The 20,244-nt window shown below is 37.6% G+C and overlaps 2 protein-coding genes and 1 long non-coding RNA gene across 3 annotated transcripts in view; 1 reads left to right on the forward strand and 2 right to left on the reverse strand.

Moving 5' to 3' along the window:
• Positions 1-282, reverse strand: part of LOC134674380 (vacuolar protein sorting-associated protein 29) — a 117,898-nt gene extending 117,616 nt beyond the window's left edge. Inside the window, exon 1 of the mRNA XM_063532447.1 lies at positions 272-282. The gene's annotated coding sequence lies outside the window, so the exon portion shown is untranslated. The remainder of the gene's footprint in view (positions 1-271) is intronic.
• The window catches only part of LOC134674407 (uncharacterized), a 461,157-nt gene extending 449,979 nt beyond the window's left edge, over positions 1-11,178 (reverse strand). Inside the window, exons 1-2 of the long non-coding RNA XR_010099599.1 lie at positions 11,026-11,178; positions 10,442-10,647 (exon numbers count right to left, since the gene is read on the reverse strand). This is a non-coding gene — a long non-coding RNA (uncharacterized LOC134674407). The remainder of the gene's footprint in view (positions 1-10,441; positions 10,648-11,025) is intronic.
• The window catches only part of LOC134674347 (bicaudal D-related protein homolog), a 159,242-nt gene that overhangs the window by 64,830 nt on the left and 74,168 nt on the right, over positions 1-20,244 (forward strand). The gene's annotated exons all lie outside the window — the stretch shown is intronic.

Raw genomic sequence — 20,244 nt, forward strand, 5'->3', positions numbered from 1 at the left:
CATACCTCTAAATATAAGCTCGCTCACATTTTATTACTTGGACCAAACACAGTATCTTGAGCGATTCTCCATTACTATACTGTAATTACAAAGTACTTCGTTCATACATTTTACATCAAAGTAAATGGGCCGAGTCATATACGGAACAATTATAAACTCCATTAACCCTTGCAAAATGCACTCTTAGCTTCACACAATAGGCTCGATTTTGCAACGGATTGCATCACGTGTATTGTTGAAGTATAGATATAAAAGACTGTAGGACAAGGACGTATAGCTTAATGGACGATACCCACATCCCACATGCGTCGTTCCGTGAAAAAGGGAACGTCAGAACAGGCTTGTACGTCCATAGTTCATAATAAAGATGCTTAACCCTTAAAACGTTTCTGTCACTTTTTTAGTACAGGTACTAAATGTGGCGCCAAGTTTAAACACTAAGTGCAGGCTAGAAAAGGAAGTACATTAAAGAAAGTCCGAGAATTGTACATTTTTTCCTAGTTTAAAACAATATCAGACAAAATTTGGTTTATGCGCAGGCGGCAGTTGAAATTTGAAATTTGATGAATTTGCGACGGAGTGTGTTCCTTGCGCCATAGAATATAAAGTAAATAGCCAAAGTGTTTTCTTTCTGTTGATATTATTACTAGATGAGTTAGACATTGTTATCTTATATAAAGCTCATTAAATCATAGATTAATTCTAAGTCAAAAATTGCGAAATAAATCGTGTCCCATTTTTGTGACATTGTCGATAGTACTGGTAACAAAGTACCATTTACCACGTCCTAAAAAACGGACAGTACCGGCTTGTGCGGAGACAAGATTGTGACAGAAAACGGACATTGCCATACATAGGGTATATACTTTTTTTTTCATTTATCGTCGTTTTATAGGATATTGTTGCGTTGGGGTTATGTTATACATAAGTATATGTATAATTTATTTTATATTTTAGTTTCAGGTGATTCCACCATCTGATTCAGAAGAGTGAGATAACAAAAAAGACGACAATGACGAAATTTTACTAGAGGCAGATTGTACATCTGCCTTGCCCCAATCTGACTCTTTTTCAGCCAGGTCACTTTCTAAGAGGATGTCAAATATATGTTCATTTACGAACACGCGTGCTTTTATTCTTATTGTCATGCTATTAAAGTGTAGTGCGCCTCATTGTGAATGGCACTGTCTGTATTTAAATATAATTTCGAAGTCTAACGTAGTCCTTATGGGAATAAAGTTGTTCATAATACTCGACTTGATGACCTAAACACGACCTGTTCTCTAGTACTCCATCTACAAAACTTAATTCCTCGCCATTAAACGCATAACTCGCTTCAGTATCCAAATTATTGGCACGTCTTGAAATGTCCTACGGTTCAAACCTATTTCAAGTCGATGATGAAGATGCAACAGTTCCTGAGGCCTGTAAAATGTAATCTCTACAAAATTCAGGAGAGTAAATAGCTAATTTCGAATCTAGACTTTCATATGTCGGGCAGACGAAGCAAAGCATTTCTACTAGGGTACAAGAACATATGTGACGTTCCACGGGAAAAGGTACCTTATGAGGGTTTCTAGTTTCGGAGATATGAAATGTTTTGTAAAGAGGTGAAAAAATGCTCAATTTTTTTTTATTGTGTGATCTGAAACCTTAATGCGTAACGTTTGTTTACCTGTTTTTATTTTTGTTATAAGTTAGTTATAAGCCTAGTAATGTCGTCTCAGAGTTTAGTCGAAAAGGTACCTTATGGAAAAAAGATTGAAAATTCCCAAAAAAACTAGTCAATACGGGAAAAGAAGTTTGGTAGAGGACTGTATTAGCATTCTGCAAAACTAATTTGATAATTTCAGTTCTGGTTGGGGCGCCTAGCAAATATTATAACCGTACATCGACCGACATTACAAATTCAAGTAGCCTGCTATTATACCAAAGTTACTCTCGTCAAGTCTTTCTTAACTAGTATAATCTTCATTTGGTTTGGTCGCATGCAATAAATCAGCCATTGGTTTGCTGAAAAATGCCAATACACGACGCATTACCTTATGGAATATCTGAGGTCATTGAACCTCAATGCCGCTTGTCTTCAATGGCAACCAATATATATTATTGATAAGAAATAGACTATTTATACCATCTTTACCCCAAAATATTATTAGTTTATCCTAACTGTTCCATCATCATCATGCCTCATCATGTAACTTAACCACAAGGTACCTTTTCATTACATACAAATTATTGGTCTTTTTTAAGATTATTATGACGAAGAACTAATTAAATTTGTGGCAGTTTAATGTAAATTAATATTTTCTATTCATAAAAGATAAACTTCAATGTGATTGATGTTTTGTAGTGATGTATTATTAGATTTATTTCCATAAGGTACCTTTTCGTAAATGTATGGAGCAAATACTGTAATTGTTATGTAAGTTTAAAGTGGCATAAGGGGTTAAATATAGTATTTAGTTGGGGTTTTAGGATTTATTTCATTTGAATGACAGAATTTCTTTCATATGTGCTCAGAAAAATTGATTGTGTGTTACATTAAAAGTAAATATATTCAATTTTCTGATTTTATATGAAAAAGTCAGAAAATACATTTTCATCTCTAAATCGGTATTGTTTTTTGCTTAAACTGTCTCTCACTGTCGTTTTCTAATAGATACAATTTAAATCTTGAGAGCTCATTGCAATCAATCGTGAAAATGAAATAAAACTTTATTTTCAAGAGATTGGTTAGTATACACATAAATCAGTCGATATCAAAGGTTTCTATTTGCATTACAGAACAAGTCGCAACATTTTTTTAATCTCAGATATATAAGGTATTATTATTTGTAGTCAACTATGTAACTTACTTCAGGAACATAGTTTTTTAGGCGGCTAAACTTAAAACTTCTCTATCGTAAAGTTGCTCATTTCACAACATTATTTTCAAAAAATCATATCTCTGTAACTACGCAACTTAGAAGGTTGATCTTTTGTGTTATCGATAGCTTATTTATTGTAGATTACTGGGGTATGCATAACTCCATACCCGCCATAAGGTACCTTTGCCCGTGGGACGTCACATATTATTATACCTGATGATGTCAAGCACCGCCAACTAAAGTCTGCGGTCTGGGAGCATGACATAGATAAGACTCTGGTTCTCGCCAAGGAGGAGCCTTATATTACCAGAATGTTGCCAGAGGCCATTTGTGGCTGAAAAATATCTAAACGTTTACAGGAACTACAGCTACACTCTACCACCAGCTTAGGTTTCAGATAGTCCGGGTAATAAGAAAACAAGCAAGACATACAACTGTGAGACCATAGTAATAAACGGTGTGGTCATTTAAGTAAAGTAATATTACTTACAATAATTGTAATGTGTAACTAGCTTTATGAGCCTATTTTCCATGTATACGCAGCTTTAAAATGTATATTTTTTGTTTAATATATCTGTACGTGGGTCGTTTTACACATCAACACTAGAAGTAAATATAGTATTATTATGTTTCCCATAAGTTTTTTCTTCTTAATAATCGAATTCATTTTTTTTCCAATCATTCACTAGTGTGTTATTGAAATAATTTTAAATTTTCTTGCCCTGTAATTCTTTAATAATTTTTATTTTCTTAAACTGTATAACGGCATTGTCCGTTTTTTAGGACAACCTTGGGAGCTATCAATATATAAGGTTCGTGACAACGTCCGTTTTAACGGACGTCCTGAAAACCCTACTTTCAGAATGCTTTTAATTTTTTTTTCTTAAATATAGTACTTTTTTACTCATTACTATCCCCAAAAACATCCCACGTGATAGGTGGATAGATTACTTCATGTCTTGCCGTGTTAAGGGTTAATTACAAAACACAATCCGATATGAATAAATAATCCGAGTACACATTGCCCTCTAGGTCCAATTATCCTAACTGACCCTTTACATATAGCGCGTAATCTACGATTCACAAGACAAAAATTACCACACAAAATCATCTTTTTGGTTTTTTTACGTACAATTTGTAGGACTATAGGTATGTAAAAGGATTAAGTGTTTAGGTATTTGTGAAATTGGTATTATCTATATCTCTATTTACTCGTACGGTAAACATATCCTAATACGCTCGTATTTTTTGTAATAACTTAAAAAAACGAACTAAACCGCATAGGTATCATAGATTTCCATAATCCCAACTTAAATTCGGATCAATTGACTTTCGCCTTCTGTTCTACTTTTGGTCTTATTGTTTATTGTTTTTCCAACCATTCTTTATTTGATTTAGTTTCTTATGCGGCAAAAAATAAAGGTCTTGTTGCATCAAGTTTGACGGGCGGATTAAATTGGAATGCGTGAGCGAGACGCCACGATTTCGAAATTCAAATTTTGTTTTGATTGGCGTTTTGTTGTGGTTGGGTGCTGTTGTAATTTTGGGACATAGCGAAACAAAGTTAATGTTATGGGTATCAAAGTTAAATGTTAACTATAAGAAAAACACTTCCTATTATCTTTCAGAGAAGCGATCCTAATATTCCGTATAGCAAGTTATTGCTGACAAACTCTAGGATGTTTACATAACACGGTACAAGATCAACTTGGAAGATACAGGAAAAAAAACGAGCAATTTTTTGTTCACAGCCATTAAAAAATTGCATGCCATTGTTTATATGGATTTATTAAATATTATAATTAATAAAAATGTAGATATATATATATCAGATAGATAATGGATGGTCCACATTATCAGTACGACCGTTTAAACGGTCAGATCGTGTAAAACAGCCTTTACTGTCCTTTGTGTCCGTAAAAGGAAAAGTCACCCTAAATGCCACTTGCTGCGTCAAGTAAATGCCAACCTAGGTCCGTTTGTTGGCATTTATTTATAATTAAAGGGTCATTATGTATTGGCATTCTCTTACATGCCGATTGGCAATGGACGATTGATACAGTTTTAATAACGAGTCATTAAAAACTGGCCAAGTGCTAGTCGGACTCGCCCACCGAGGGTTTGAGCGGTTTTTGTTGTTATAGCGGCAACACTGGCAACAGGAATACATCATCTGTCTAGCAGCTAGACAGTTGAAATTTTCTAGTCTAGTCTAGTCTAGCTATCACGGTAAATGAAATCCAGCCTGGTGACAGACAGACGGACAGACAGAGGGACGGACAGCGGAGTCTTAGTTTTACACTTTACCATTGGGGTACGGAACCTTCAAAATTGTTACATAGTTTGTAAATAACGTACAGTCATCAGTAATAGTATCTTACACAACTAGGGCCGCAAAAATATGTGACACGTTCTTATTGCGTCATATATTTTTGCGGCCCTAGTTGTGTAAGATACTATTGCTGGTGACTGTACCTACGCGAACTATTAAAGGCTTTATTTTATTAATGCCTTATTCTTGAAATAGCATCAATGTGAAGGCCAGCCACACTTATCCCGGAGCCATGCTTACCCGTATTTACCTTTTACTTACGAAGTAAAAAGTCGTGATAGTATTTTAAGAATGCCAAGCACTAATTAACCAGCTAAATCAAGTTCGCCATAATACCATCATCATCCCTTACAAGGCAGCTAATTTCTTAGTTCTAGAAATCTAGACTAAAAACCTGTTCGGAAGTTGCCTTCCTCAGTTTAGACTGTATTAGGGCATTGCTAGACCAAACCGGCTAGGTTAGACTTGATGGCCTGGTTTTGATTTTAACGGTGAATTGAGAGCTATATGGTTCATTCATCATCATCATCTCAGCCATAAGACGTCCACTGCTGAACATAGGCCTCCCCCTTGGACCTCCATACGTGCCGGTTGGAAGCGACCCGCATCCAGCGTCTTCCGGCGACCTTAACAAGATCGTCTGTCCATCTTGTGGGTGGACGTCCTACGCTGCGCTTGCTAGTCCGTGGTCTCCACTCGAGCACTTTTCGACCCCTATATGGTTATGGATACCATAATAGTTTTTAGAGTCGTTTTTTAAGATATTATGAGGGGCTATGAATATTATAGGTAATTTTAACGAATTTCGATAAAAGGGGGACAATATATACATTGTATGTTTATTAAAGTTGTACATACAGCCACGAACGCAAGTGTCGTTACCGGGATGCTGCTTAAAACATCTGACACAGATGAAAAGGCCTATATTACCGTGAAAGTATAAAACTTTGCCCACCGCGTCACAGTTCAGTAAAAGCGAAATAACTTAAAAGTAAGCAGTAAAGTTATTCCGCTTTTACTAAATTGTGACGCGGTGGGCAAAGTTATGTTAAAGGGCAAAGTTTTATACTTCCTACCTAATACCTAATTATAAAAAAACTTATAAGTAGGTAAAGTATTTGCATATTGGATAGGGTCAGTGATTCACTACCCGTTGCCATTAGGCCAACCCGGGCGTTGTTTTGCCATCACATCATCGTCATATTGCATAAAGAAAATTACTTTGAAAGTATATACAATGACTCAGACAAAACCTTGGAACTTATTCATTTCATTATGTACTGCGACTGTTGCGCCAAAATAGATGTAATAGATGTTCTAAAATAATAGTTATGCTATAGGACAATGCTAAAATAGACGTCGTTCTTTCCTCCTATTGTTATATTTCGCGGATCTTATCATTGTGAAGGATTCCGTCTTCAAATATGACTTGTAATTAGTCACATTGTGCTGGGTTTTCCTTGTCTTAATATTGATAATGAGAGCGTCAGGTTTTCTAAATAAATGTCATAGTCAATGCACGGAATTTGAAGATGCATTGAGTATTGACTGAACGTCAAGTCTGTTGAAAATAAAACTAAATGGCACAGGATTTATTTTACAAAAAGATACAGTAAGAAAGCTTGTTGCCGGTCCCGTATCGGGATCCAATTGAGGGGGACCTTAAATCTTCTCGAGGCAGAGGTATAGGGTTGGAGCCGGTGTAGCATTATTTGACATTCATAAGCGCATTGTAATATGCCTACTTGAATAATAAACTATCTTATCTTGAAGCCTTTATAACTATGTAATTCTAGCTAATCCAGGATACAATGCAGTATTGCCTTTCACTCGAATGTTGTAATAGCGAGAAAGAAGGAGATTCGTATTTTGTATTTACTTTTTAATAAATCGGCTTCATAGAACTACATTTTATATTAAATATATTAAGAACGGGTCACTCACGTATTTTACCCCGTTCCCGTTCTTAATATATTTAATATGTCTGTGTCTCACGGAAGTTTTGTTATTAAAACTACATTTTAGGCTTAATATTCTCAGGACACATGTAAATCACATCTGTTTCACTGAGAATTATCATAAAGTGACACACAACACATCTTTATCGCTATCTGGCTGGACATTTATGGCATTCTAGTTAATAATGTAAAACATGGAAGATATTTCGATAACTTGAAATTATCCCGCAGTCGAAATTGCCCCGCTGCACCTTAATTGAATTTCCAAAAAATTTAATAGTGACTTGTAGGATATAACTTTTCATGCAATAAAAACGATTCCCACAGCATTTCCTACATACGAAACCCGAGCGGTTCCGTAAGACAATATAGCGAGACATTGCACAACGCAATGCGTATTACTGCCCAGTTATTTAATACGGATTATGGGCTGTCTGTGTCTAGTTTATAGGCTTCATGAAGTAAACTACGGGTAACCATGTGATGGTAAAAATGCATATTTACTGACAGTCTCAATTTATTTTTTGTTACAGGTAAATGACTTTGGTGTCCAGCACGCGGTAGTAGTGGTGTCTAGTAAGTTATTCTTCTTCTCTTCTTTATTAGGGTTCCGTACCCAAAGGGTAAAACGGGACCCTATTACTAAGACTTCGCTGTCCGTCCGTCCGTCCGTCTGTCACCAGGCTGTATCTCACGAACCGTGATAGCTAGACAGTTGAAATTTTCACAGATGATGTATTTCTGTTGCCGCTATAACAACAAATACTAAAAACAGAATAAAATAAAGATTTAAATGGGGCTCCCATACAACAAACGTGATTTTTGACCAAAGTTAAGCAACGTCGGGAGTGGTCAGTACTTGGATGGGTGACCGTATTTTTCTTGCTTTTTTTGTTTGTTTTTTTGCATTATGGTACGGAACCCTTCGTGCGCGAGTCCGACTCGCACTTGCCCGGTTTTTTTTAAGAATTGTGCTCTTGTCGGTGGAGCAATTTCCGTCCGGTCCTCTGCCAACTCCTTAAGAGTGCTATTACATTTCGGGGTTGAGCGAGTTTAGGTATTTTACGCGCTGCGGCAGGCCGTGCGAGCTCAGTATTCCGATCCCTTCTACCACACTCGCACTACGATGATGGATTAAACATTTTTGATCCTTCGCGAAGCATATTGAAATCAACCATAACAACACTAACTGTACTTAACTTATAAAGTCCTAAAACTGTTATTTGGTAAGTACGAAAATACTAAATGCAGTGCAAATGTACATAGGGGCTGTTCATAAATTACGTCATCTATTTTTGACCCCCCCATCCCTCAAATCATCCAAAAATCATGCTTCGGATGACTCTGTTTCCTCCTACGTCATGCTACCATCATCCGATGTCCAGACCCCCCCCCCCCTCCTCCCATTTGAAACGACGTAATTTATGAATAGCCCCATACTCGTACTTATGAACGTATATTACTCGAAAGAAATTATAGGTACTCGCTTATTTACAAGAAACAAGTTACAAGAAACTGAAGATACACAGGGTCTGATGATGGAGCTGGAAGGTGGCCACGGGTACCAGTCTATCATGTAACTAAACCACTTCGTGTTTGGGCTCGTTTGATTCGTCTCAACAAGATATTTGACACTGAAGATAGACAGGGTCTGATGATGGAGTTGGAAGGAGGCCACGGGTACCAGTCTCTCATGTAACTAAACAATTTCGTGTTTGGGCTCGTTTGATTCGTCTCAACAAGATCTTTGACACAAGACAGTACTCAGGGTCTGATGATGGAGCTGGAAGGTGGTCACCATTACCAATCAATCATACAACTAAACCACGTCGTGTTTAGGCTCGTTTTATTCATCTCAACAAGATCTTTGACACTAGGTGATACTCAGAGTCTGATGATGGAGCTGGAAGTTGGTTACCGGTACCAATCAACCATGCAACTAAACCACTTCATGTTTAGGCTCGTTTGACTAGTCTCAACAAGATCTTTGACACTAGGTGATACTCAGAGTCTGATGATGGAGCCGGAAGGTGGTCACCGGTACCAATCAACCATGCAACTAAACCACTTCATGTTTAGGCTCGTTTGATTAGTCTCAACAAGATCTTTGACACTAGGTGATACTCAGAGTCTGATGATGGAGTTGGAAGGTGGTCACCGGTACCAATCAACCATGCAACTAAACCACTTCGTGTTTAGGCTCGTTTGATTCGTCTCAACAAGATCTTTGACACTGGGTGATAAACCAAACACGAAGCCCAAACACGAAGTGGTTCAGTTATGTGATAGACTGGTACCCGTCGCCACCTTCGAGCTCCATCATCAGACCCTGAGTAGTATCTTGTGTCAAAGATCTTGTTGCGACGAATCAAACGAGCCCAAACACGAAGTGGTTCAGTTACATGGTAGACTGGTACCCGTGGCCACAGTCCAGCTCCATCATCAGACCCTGAGTACTAACTTGTGTCCAAGGTCTTGTTGAGACGAATCAAACAAGCCCAAACATGAAGTGGTTCAGTTACATGATAGCAGTGTTGGCAAAACATCAATTCGAATTGACGATTGACGATTGAGAATTGACCGATCAATTCGAATTGACGATTGACGAAACTAATTCTAAATCTACTGATTGAAGATTGACGATTACTAATCGTTAATTCGAATTGATCGGTCAATCCTCAATCGTCAATTCGGATTGACGATTACTTTGTATGTACCTACCTAATGTCCTTTTTATTTAGGCCATTTTTGTGAAACTGACCAAATGCGTTCAAAAGCGGTGTCTGAGTTTACCAAAGGTTCCGAAAGATGTTTCCGACGGCTATATGAAGGATGTCCTTTTTGGAACATTTTCGGGACTTTCCTTGAAATTAACCGATAGCGTTCAAAATCGATATCTGAGGTGCCCAAAGGTTTCGAAACTTGTTTCCGAGGGAAATATTGAGAGATGTCCTTTTTTGGGACATTTCTAGAAATTACCCGATTGCGTTTAAAATCGATATCTGAGGTAAACAGAGGTTTCTAACCATTTTTTCAACTGCAATATTGAAAGGTGTCCTGTTTTGGCACATTTTAGTGACATTCTTTGAAAGTGACTGATTGCATTCAAAATCGATATCTTGTCGCGTTCTTGAGCGTTCAAACCTACTAGATGTCCCGCTAAGGATGGGAAATTATAAATGAGTAGGCAGAAAAACGGTACAAAATAATTATTTATTGCTATAACCAGCTCAGGTGGTAAAAACGGGTAAATGTCGTGGTTCGCGCTAATACTTTATAACGATCGGATTCCGCTAGTCGTTTGCAGCCGAAGTACTCCCCTGACGGTGCCGAGGTGGTAGGCGCTGGTGTTTCCGTCCGGCGCTGAGTTCAGCGCAGCTTCGAACTGCGTGGCGCTGAGTCGGGGAAAGGGCCAGAAGCACGCCAGTAGCAAAACGGCAAGCGGGCGGCAAGCAGGAAGCCAACAAGTCACTCTGGACTTTGGACCCTGGAACGCGCCATCAGACAATGCGTTAGAAACGGTCCATAAGCCTTTTGTGAACACCAACGGCAAGCGGGAAAGCACTATGGTAGTTGTGTTGCCGTGGAAGTTCACAATTCAGATACGGAGATTACAAAAAGGCGAAGTAATTTAAAGAAAGAAAGAAATTTAAATGCAATTATATTTTTAATACAAAATGGAGGGTCGGTTAACATTTGGCCGTGATGACTATGAACAAAACTATAGTGATGAAGTTATAAATCTGTAGTTAAATGGCAATTACTAAGAAATGGTTGTGATTTCGATATGCAAGTTAAAATTCCAAAGCAATAAAATAGCACTACAACATTCTAAGCAAGTAGCATATAAAATGTATCCACTTACCCAATTCGGGGTACACTTAAAAACATAATTAAACACCACAGTGATTTTATAATGGTTGAGGAACACGTAGGGACGAAGTTAAAATTCGATTACGGTTTCTATATTTGATCCGTAGCAGAGATCGATAATTAAGCGAGGATTGATGCGTTAATTCCAATTGATTCAATCGGATTGACGCGTCAATCAGAATTAAATCAATTCAAATTGATCAATTCGGATTGATCAATTCGGATTGACGCGTCAATTCGATTGATCAATCCGGATTGATTTAGTTCAGATTGATGCCAACACTGCATGATAGACGGGTACCCGTCGCCACCTTCCGGCTCCATCATCAGACCCTGAGTACTATCTTAAGTCAAAGATCTTGTTGAGCCGAATCAAACGAGCCCAAACACGAAGTGGTTTAGTTGCATGGTTGATTGGTACCGGTGACCACCTTCCGGCTCCATCATCAGACCCTGAGTACTATTTTGTGTCAAAGATCTTGTTAAGACGAATAAAACGAGCCTAAACACGAAGGGGTTTAGTTGCATGGTTGATTGGTACCGGTGACCACCTTCCGGCTCCATCATCAGACCCTGAGTACTATCTTGTGTCAAAGATCTTGTTGAGACAAATCAAACGAGCCCAAACACGAAGTGATTTGGTTGCATGGTTGATTGGTACCGGTGACCACCTTCCGGCTCCATCATCAGACCCTGAGTACTATCTTGTGTCAAAGATCTTGTTGAGACGAATAAAACGAGCCTAAACACGAAGTGGTTTAGTTGCATGGTTGACTGGTACTGGTGACCACCTTCCAGCTCCATCATCAGACCCTGAGTACTATCTTAAGTCAAAGATCTTGTTGAGCCGAATCAAACGTGCCCAAACACGAAGTGGTTTAGTTGCATGGTTGATTGGTACCGGTGACCACCTTCCGGCTCCATCATCAGACCCTGAGTACTATCTTGAGTCAAATAAATACATATAGAATGTCAGGTCGTTTCAAATATTTTTAATCCTGTCCGGTAGTTTATTAAACTGTACCATTATAAATTATAATACTATAAAAACAGTGCTAGGATCAAAGTCTCTCGTTGCGGTTTACACGCACACAGTATAGCGTTTTACACGGCGCCCGCCGCACACAATGATAAAAAATCTCGTCGTCGCCGTTGAAAATGTGCGGAGCCGACCGACACACGTCCTGCCTGTACAAGCTCTGCCGCGGCACTGAGCTGGCGAGCGCGCGTCATCGGTAATATAGAGTAGTTTTCAAAAAATTGCCAAAAAATTATAGTAGAATTTCATAAACACTAATGTATACCAACAGTATAAGCAAACGTTGCAGATTGCTTGAGTATGAAAATGACTTCGATATTAAGTAGATTTTCGTAGAAATTGACACTTGTTTCGGAGAGAAAATTGAGTTCGTTTTACTTTGATTTTCTCTTTCTCAAAGATATGTAGAAAAAATATCGTTTGATATGCCGAAAGTACAGGGTATTAGTAATACCAGAGATATATATAACTCCGTATAAGATAAATAAAGTCTAAGAAAAAAACGTGCCTCGGATGTCAAGCAAAAGTCACTGTCGAATAGATGGCGCCATACACCTTTGGCCTATTGTCGTTTAGATGGCGTTGGCGACACCGTTTGATATTTAACAATTTTAACACGTATCAGTGAAAGAACATGGGTCATTGTGGAACAATAAAAATTAATAATCATATATCCGTAAACATATTTTAATTCATTTATACATTTTCAATTTTATTTTAAGTTTTAATCGTGTGTCGATAGATGGCAGTAAATGTACCGTGACTACAAAATTTACTTTGACAGGACCCCTCTATACTATCTATTCTTTTTGGTAATACAAAATAGCCAGGTTTAGCAGAGTAAACTTCTCAACATTTCCAAATAAGAGCTTGCCGTTCAGTGCTTCACGGGGTTTTTCGGAAACGACCATCAGAAAAAAATTCATTACTAATTTAATAAGTCCTTTTTCTAATATTTACAACGATATTTAAAAAGATAAGAAGACGCTTTTACTGGAACGAGTACTCATTGTTTCTAATAATGAGCACAAAGTCCTGAATTTCGTCGACTAGTATCATCAATTTTGCATTATTTCGACTTTTCTTGTAAGAGCGCTCTTAACCTTGTGGTATGACACGACCTGAACCTTTTCTTTTATTTGGTTGAAATAATTTATTCCTGGTCTTCCTCTTCTTCTTTTTCCCTCTATTTTTCCTTCTATGATATTCTTCAGGAACATAATAAGTCTTGTAAGTTAGTAACTAGATTTTTTGGTACATACATACATCACTGGCTCAGTGACCCAAAGAGGATCTTGGCCTCTGACACAAGAGAGCGCCATTCTGCCCTATTCTGCGCCACTTCACGCCAGTTGGGGTGAGATTTTTTGGTAAGCTTTGATAATTATGCTTATTTAATAAAGTGAAAATTATTGCAAGATGCGCACCATATTGCAACCGTATGGTGCAAAGACTTGACGATTTGCCCTAGACTAAAAAATCACCTTTCCCGTAGAAAGTCTTTTCTTTTCTAAGTTTTATAAAATTAAGTCTCGTTAGTACCTACTAAGTTAATGCGCTGGTTTCTCGAACCATTGTTCAACTCTCACTAGGGTAGATACATTAGGTTCACCTAGCTTGTAACTAATATGTGGGCTATCTAGATCGCGACGTAGGATCTAAATCAGATCAACAGAACCTCGCTAAAAGAAAGTCGGTTAACAAATCCACATGCCTCTTCTTTTAAGTTTAAATGGTTTCAGCGCACTTTTGCGCATTTCTACAATATTTTTGGGATAAGTATTTTGTTCTGGAAAATCGTATGCCATGACTACCGATATTACGGAAATCCCATATTACAGTTTATCTTTTGACTTTTTTTTTTTTACATTATTATTACACAAATTGACTAAGACCCCACAATAGGCTCAATAAGGCTTGTGTTCTAAACTAGGCGTTCCCAAGACGCCCCCCAAACGGCACATTGTATGAAACTTTGGTGTCGATTTAGTGGGTACGTTCTTCCCCCTTTTTCTCAGTAGAAAGAGACGATGAGAGTCAGAAGTGAGTGTCCCACATCCCCCCCGATTTGGCCCACCTCAGGACCGTTGGGACGATGCGTAACTGTAACTACATTCCCACACCGTATAGCCTCCTCCTCCTCCTACTCATAACATTACAATATTAAATCACCGGCTACAATTCTTTTGTTTACAAAATAAACCTTACCCACAGTCTCAATATTATTGACTAGAAAATTGCCGTAATTGGCCTAAATTGGTTAAACAATTACTAGATCGGCCTTCCACCGATCAGGGATAAGGAAACTGCTGTAATATAAATTACAGAATTGGATTACATCAAGGTTAAGTAATGGTTTGTAATGGTGGTCCCGATACTGGTGGTATCTGCCTGTAATTTAGTTATTTCTACACTGTGCTTCTAGAAATTGCGGTTCAAAAGTAATACACTACAAGATGGCATCGAAATGAAAATACGCAATAAACGCGAGATGTGTAGATCTTCAATCGTGATAAGATGAAGGATATACAGGGTGATTCAGGAGACGTGAGCAGGACTAACACTGCGCATTTCGTAAATTATAAGCAACTGTTTTGTATCAGTATTAGTGAGGTTAACGTTAGTTTTCTAGTCGAGTTGAAAAAAAAAAGTTATTAATTTATTTACGACATGAATGGTCACCCTACAATTAGAATACTAGACTACCGATATCCTGTGTCAAATTGAATGTCATCACGGTCTGGTTACTTTTGAAAACTCGTATCTCACTCAAGTTTGACAGTTTATTTTCTTCGTAATCATAATGCTGTCATGACGGTTAAAGAGGTTTTATGTTTATTAATTAGATCTTGTAGGGTGACCATGATTGTAGAGAATTAAATTTGCCCTCGCCAAAATGTTAAAAATTAGGAAAAAGTGTGGTTGTTTCACCTAAATACGACGGTGATCGATCAATTATCAGTTACTGAGTGTGCAGGATTAGTCCTGCTCACGTCTCATGAATCACCCTGTATATTATTACTTTAACTGGGTGTACAGATGTAGTGCATAATTATTTTCTATCGTTTTGTCACGGAAACGTACGAACGTGTCTTGCTATTTCAGTCATTCTAGGTACAAAAAAGTAGATACTGAAGTAGCATGACAAATACGAACGTTTTGAGAAAATACGATGGAAAACAATTATGCACTACATCTGTATTCTACGAGACCACGGGAACTATGTCGTCCTCGAAACATCGGAGGTAATTTTTAAACTCAATTATACGCGATTAAGTCTCAAAAATTCCCGCGACCAAACCCCGAAATACGAAGCAGGAGGCAGGAATTTCCCACAATATAACCCAAAGCATATAGAGGCCATAGAGGGCGTCCCACGACTTTGCCACATGGAGGGGAAGTACTTTAAATACAATAGATAGAAAATTTTACTGAAATAAGACTTCATTTTTATTTTTAAGACAAAACGAACTGCATTCAATGAATTTTAAATAATCGCTTGTCTGAACGGGGAACCGAACTAGCTGGTTTGGGTCGTGGGACGCCCTGTATAATCTGTGCCCTAAGTTCAAAGTTCTCTCACGATATTAGTCTAACCTTTGTACGCGTCATGATTTCATGTAACTTCCCAAGTGCGGCAAAAGATAATACCGCACAAGACAAGTTCAACGAGTTATCATTTTCGCACAAGGGCAGGAAGGAAAGACCGCAGCAGGATGGAAAGTTGGTTTCTCAGCAATTAAACAATTATAATGCTGTTAGAGAGATTATCAAGGCTGTTATGGCACTTATGCCAGTGTTATAAAGCAGTGGAAATGTTGACAGTCATGGGCATGTTTAAACGCTGTATTGTAGTTAAATAAATAAAATGTCAATGTCTGTATTTTTAGAATTTCAAATACTATTTTCTGGTGAAGAAATAACTTTAAAAACTAGATCGATTTATCGCCAACCCAATATAGCATATTTCATCGATATCGTTAGAGTCGATTCCGTGATCCCCGAAATATATATATAACAAGAATTGCTCGTTTACAGGCATTAGATATATCAAAACGTGACGAAATAAATATCGCAGTTCGTTAGAAAACTGTTAAAATCACGTGAATCGTAAAAGGTGATGGAAACCGGCTTGTTAACCTTATCGGTTCTGTTACAGCTTTTGTTTGGAAACATGTGAACGACAATGATTGAATGGCTATTTGTATACGCTGATTGATTAGGAATGTAAAGGTCACATTCCGTTTTCGAAAGCAACCTGCAATGCAAGTAAACGCCGATTCTATCACTGTCGGTGGAAACGCAGCCTTATACTACAAACTTTTTGATTTGAGTAAAAATGCCTGGAATTTTAGCTCTATCATGGCGCTATCAGTATCGCCGTTATCGATTGCCGTGTCCATCATTAACATCGTCATGTCTAATAATATTTGCCTCATAATTCAAAGCATATTTAATTATCATATTTTTTAATCAAAACATTACACATGTATACATACTTACATACACAATACAACATGTTTCACTCAGCGACTAAGTCTGTCAATAAGTACAGCGGGGAAACGCAGCAAGCGTCCTGGGGACGATGCCCCAGGCAACTTTAGGTATGTAATGTTGTTACTTGTCTTGTCATCTTGTAAATTTAGACAGAATGTAAAAATAAAAACATCCAAACGTTGTTAAAATTTAAAGGATAAATGTTTTTTTCCTGTTAAAAACTGCACTAATGTTACTGTAACAATAAGTCTCAAAATGTCATAATCCGGTGCACGTCCCAACGTCGTGCAGCGCTGATCTGAGACCGTGATGCACAAGCGTCACGCGCGCCGAGCCACGACCTTACTTACGGGACTTGCAGTTTTGTGGCAACAACCTCTTCGGTGTTGTCTTACTATGAGTTTTGTAAAATATTTTAAAGAATAAGGCGTTACTGGCGCTCGACGCGGTCCCAGTACATTACATGTCATCTTGAAACTTATGTCATTATCAATAGAGGTAACTGCAGGGTGCCATCTATATTGGGCATTAGGATGTCGAGCACTAGTACCACCACCTTAGCACTTGTATGCCGTAATCCGTTCGGTTCTATCCCGGATAATAACTACACTGCACACAGTGTAAAATTAACGTCCCACAGGACGTCTATAGTGTTATAAGGGACTTCGCCCAATACTTGCACATATCTTTATGGGTACCTCTTCGATGTAATTGCTTTCTTTTCTATAAATGTTGTAGGTACATTGAAAAGTAGTTATTGTGCCGAGTGAGAAGAGTCGTGAAATGTATGGGGCCCAATACATTCCACGACTCTCCTCTTTGCGAAACAGACTCTACGTCGGTTTAAGAGCCAACAGGAGTGGTCATTACTCCATACAAACGTAATCCTCGTTTTCCTCCGTGGTTTTTGAAGCTAGAGCAATGATTTTTTCAACACAGATTAATATTGTCAATATCTGTGTCGGACCGTTTTGCTTTTTTTGATATTTTTGTTTTTTAAGGCGCTAGAGCCCTTCAAAAATGGCTAAAATGGCCTAATTGACTATGCCGCAATGAGAGGCGTGGTATTCAAAACTGATATCAATTAGCCAAAAAAGCAAAACGGTCCGACACAGATAATTTCATAATCATTTAGATTTCCAAATTTGGTTACTATTGGTTAAGTTTTGGAGGAGGAAAAAGAGGAGTACGAAACCTCGATTTTTGTCATTTTTACGCAGGATTTTTCGCCTCAGCTGCAGTTGTCCCTATCGCACTAATTTTAGGGGCGGAGTCAAGTTTCTAAATACGTACACAGCCAGAAAAGTGATGGGCAATAGTCGACATTTAATGTCGATAATCTAGTGATGTAAGAAGTTATCGATAAACCGTCTTGTGTGAAAATATCTAGATCCTCCTAAGACACAAGGGGTTTTGCGTTGAGAGGGAACACATTTTTGTAGTTACATAGGTACAATCTATTTAGAATTTTTTGATTCTAATATTTCAAATTAGAAATCAAAATCAAAAATATTTTATGGGTTTCCAAATTTTTAGGTACAGTCACGCTCCGTAATTGTCGAGCAATTTAAGGTCCTAGCTAGGGAATGCAACCTCGCACCAAGATTGGCGATTCGAGATCTCGCACGAGAAATCCGAATCGAGATTGGGTGTTTCGAGATCTCGACGTCAGATTTTCGGGATCGAGATTAATATCTCGACGAGATCGAATTTGACAAAGTAACTAAAAATGTGTTATTTTAATCAATAATCTTTAAGAATTCCATAGATATAGACATCGTAAAATCGGGCGTATCGAGATATTCCTAGGAATATAATGAAACGCCGACATTTCATGATCTGCCTAGCGAACACCAGCCATTTTGCGCAAACCTCAAGGTGTGATATTCTGATATTCCTATAGTCTATAGGCAAATTAAACAAAAGTCGTCTCCTTCACGATTTTCGTCCACATCTCTTCTAAATACCTAAAACTGGTATGGACGTGTTCCTCGTGGTCTCCAGAATATGAATAAACCGGTTTTTATTTTATGGAGGGGGGGGGACGTGTCGAAGAAAAGGAAGGAAAAAGTGGGCGGCCGACCAGCATTGATATTTGTTCACGTCTTTAGTCCTATGGGACCTATCGGTTCGTGTGAGATGTCGTTTGAAAGAGTATTAAACGTGCAATTATTGTTTTATAATAACCGTAGTCATGACTGTGGTCATTTACAAAATATTTAAAATATATGATTTTTTACCGTGCATGGATGACATAAGTACTGACAAAACATGCGTCTAACTCAATAAATTATAACTTTACCGCAATTGATGTTATTATAAAATATACGAAAAATTTCATTAGCTTTCCAAAAACATACGTTTTATTGATGTATGATATTATACATATAACAAAGTAATGATGAATTTTGTTCCGTCATGTAAATGGCGGGCGACCGACCTCAACTGATCATTATTTCTCGGGTTCTATTTTACTGATCAATTGGTGATGCATACCATTAGAAAGAATATTAAACATACTATAATTGGTTTCTAATAACCGTAGTCATAACTGTAGTCATTTACAAAATCATTGAAAATATGTACCTATATGATTTCTCGATCAATTATTTTACAATGCGCCCGCTATGAAGCTAGGAATATCAAAGAATGCATTGCTCTGATGGATCTGCCGTCTCTTTCATAAGGAAGATCGTGATATGCCTGGGTTAATATTAGATCAGGAAATGGTGGCGTTTCATGATACGCCAAGGATTACGATTTTACGATATGCCGCCGACATACTACTTATATAAGGTACCTCATGTTATATTTTGAAAATAACAACAACAAATTAAATATTTAACATAAAATCAATTTTAATTTTTACTTTACTTCTATGAAATGCTATCGATGTTAAACCACTATTTACCTTTACTTAGAAACTGCGTAACAATAATAGAGCTAAGGCCGGACACATAATAGCACTGCCCGAACAACATGAATCTAAGGTCATATATTACTTAAAACAAAGTATTTCACTTTCAGTCTTGTTCGAGATCTCGAATATATTAATCGAGATCTCGACCGAGATTGCATATATCGAGATTTCCTGTCAACTAGGTTAAATTTCGAAAATACGTGCGAGATCTAGCGAGATATCGAAATTGCGCGATCTAGATAGCATTCCCTAGTCCTAGCTGAATTGGTTGTTTCATACACTTACTCTTACTCTATAGAATGTCCAATCCTGCCTTACAAAGACGTTAATATTTATATTTGTCATGTCTATACTTCGTTTCTGAGCATTATTGAAAAAAAAATACTTACTTGATACTAGTATTAACCACTAAGTACATAAATAGGGTAATTCGCCAGTAACAGGCCACTATTAGTAACTGGCCACGCCCAACCAAAAATGAATTCTATTCACCTATAAATAGAATTCATTTTAGTACGAGGGCTGCTACTTATGTATCCGGAATGGGCCACTTACTGGAACTATATTAAAATAGTAGTTTATGTGACTGCTACATAATGAAAGGCATTAAAATACGAGTGTGGGTTTATGAAACGAATGAAATGAGTTTCATAATAGTATCACACGAGTGTTTTAATGCCTAATTATGTACAGTTACATACACTGCTTTATCTACACACGTATTATAAACTTTCTATGATATATTCACCAACTTC

Source organism: Cydia fagiglandana, chromosome 20 (genome assembly GCF_963556715.1).
Source record: "Cydia fagiglandana chromosome 20, ilCydFagi1.1, whole genome shotgun sequence".
Lineage (NCBI taxonomy): Eukaryota > Metazoa > Arthropoda > Insecta > Lepidoptera > Tortricidae > Cydia > Cydia fagiglandana.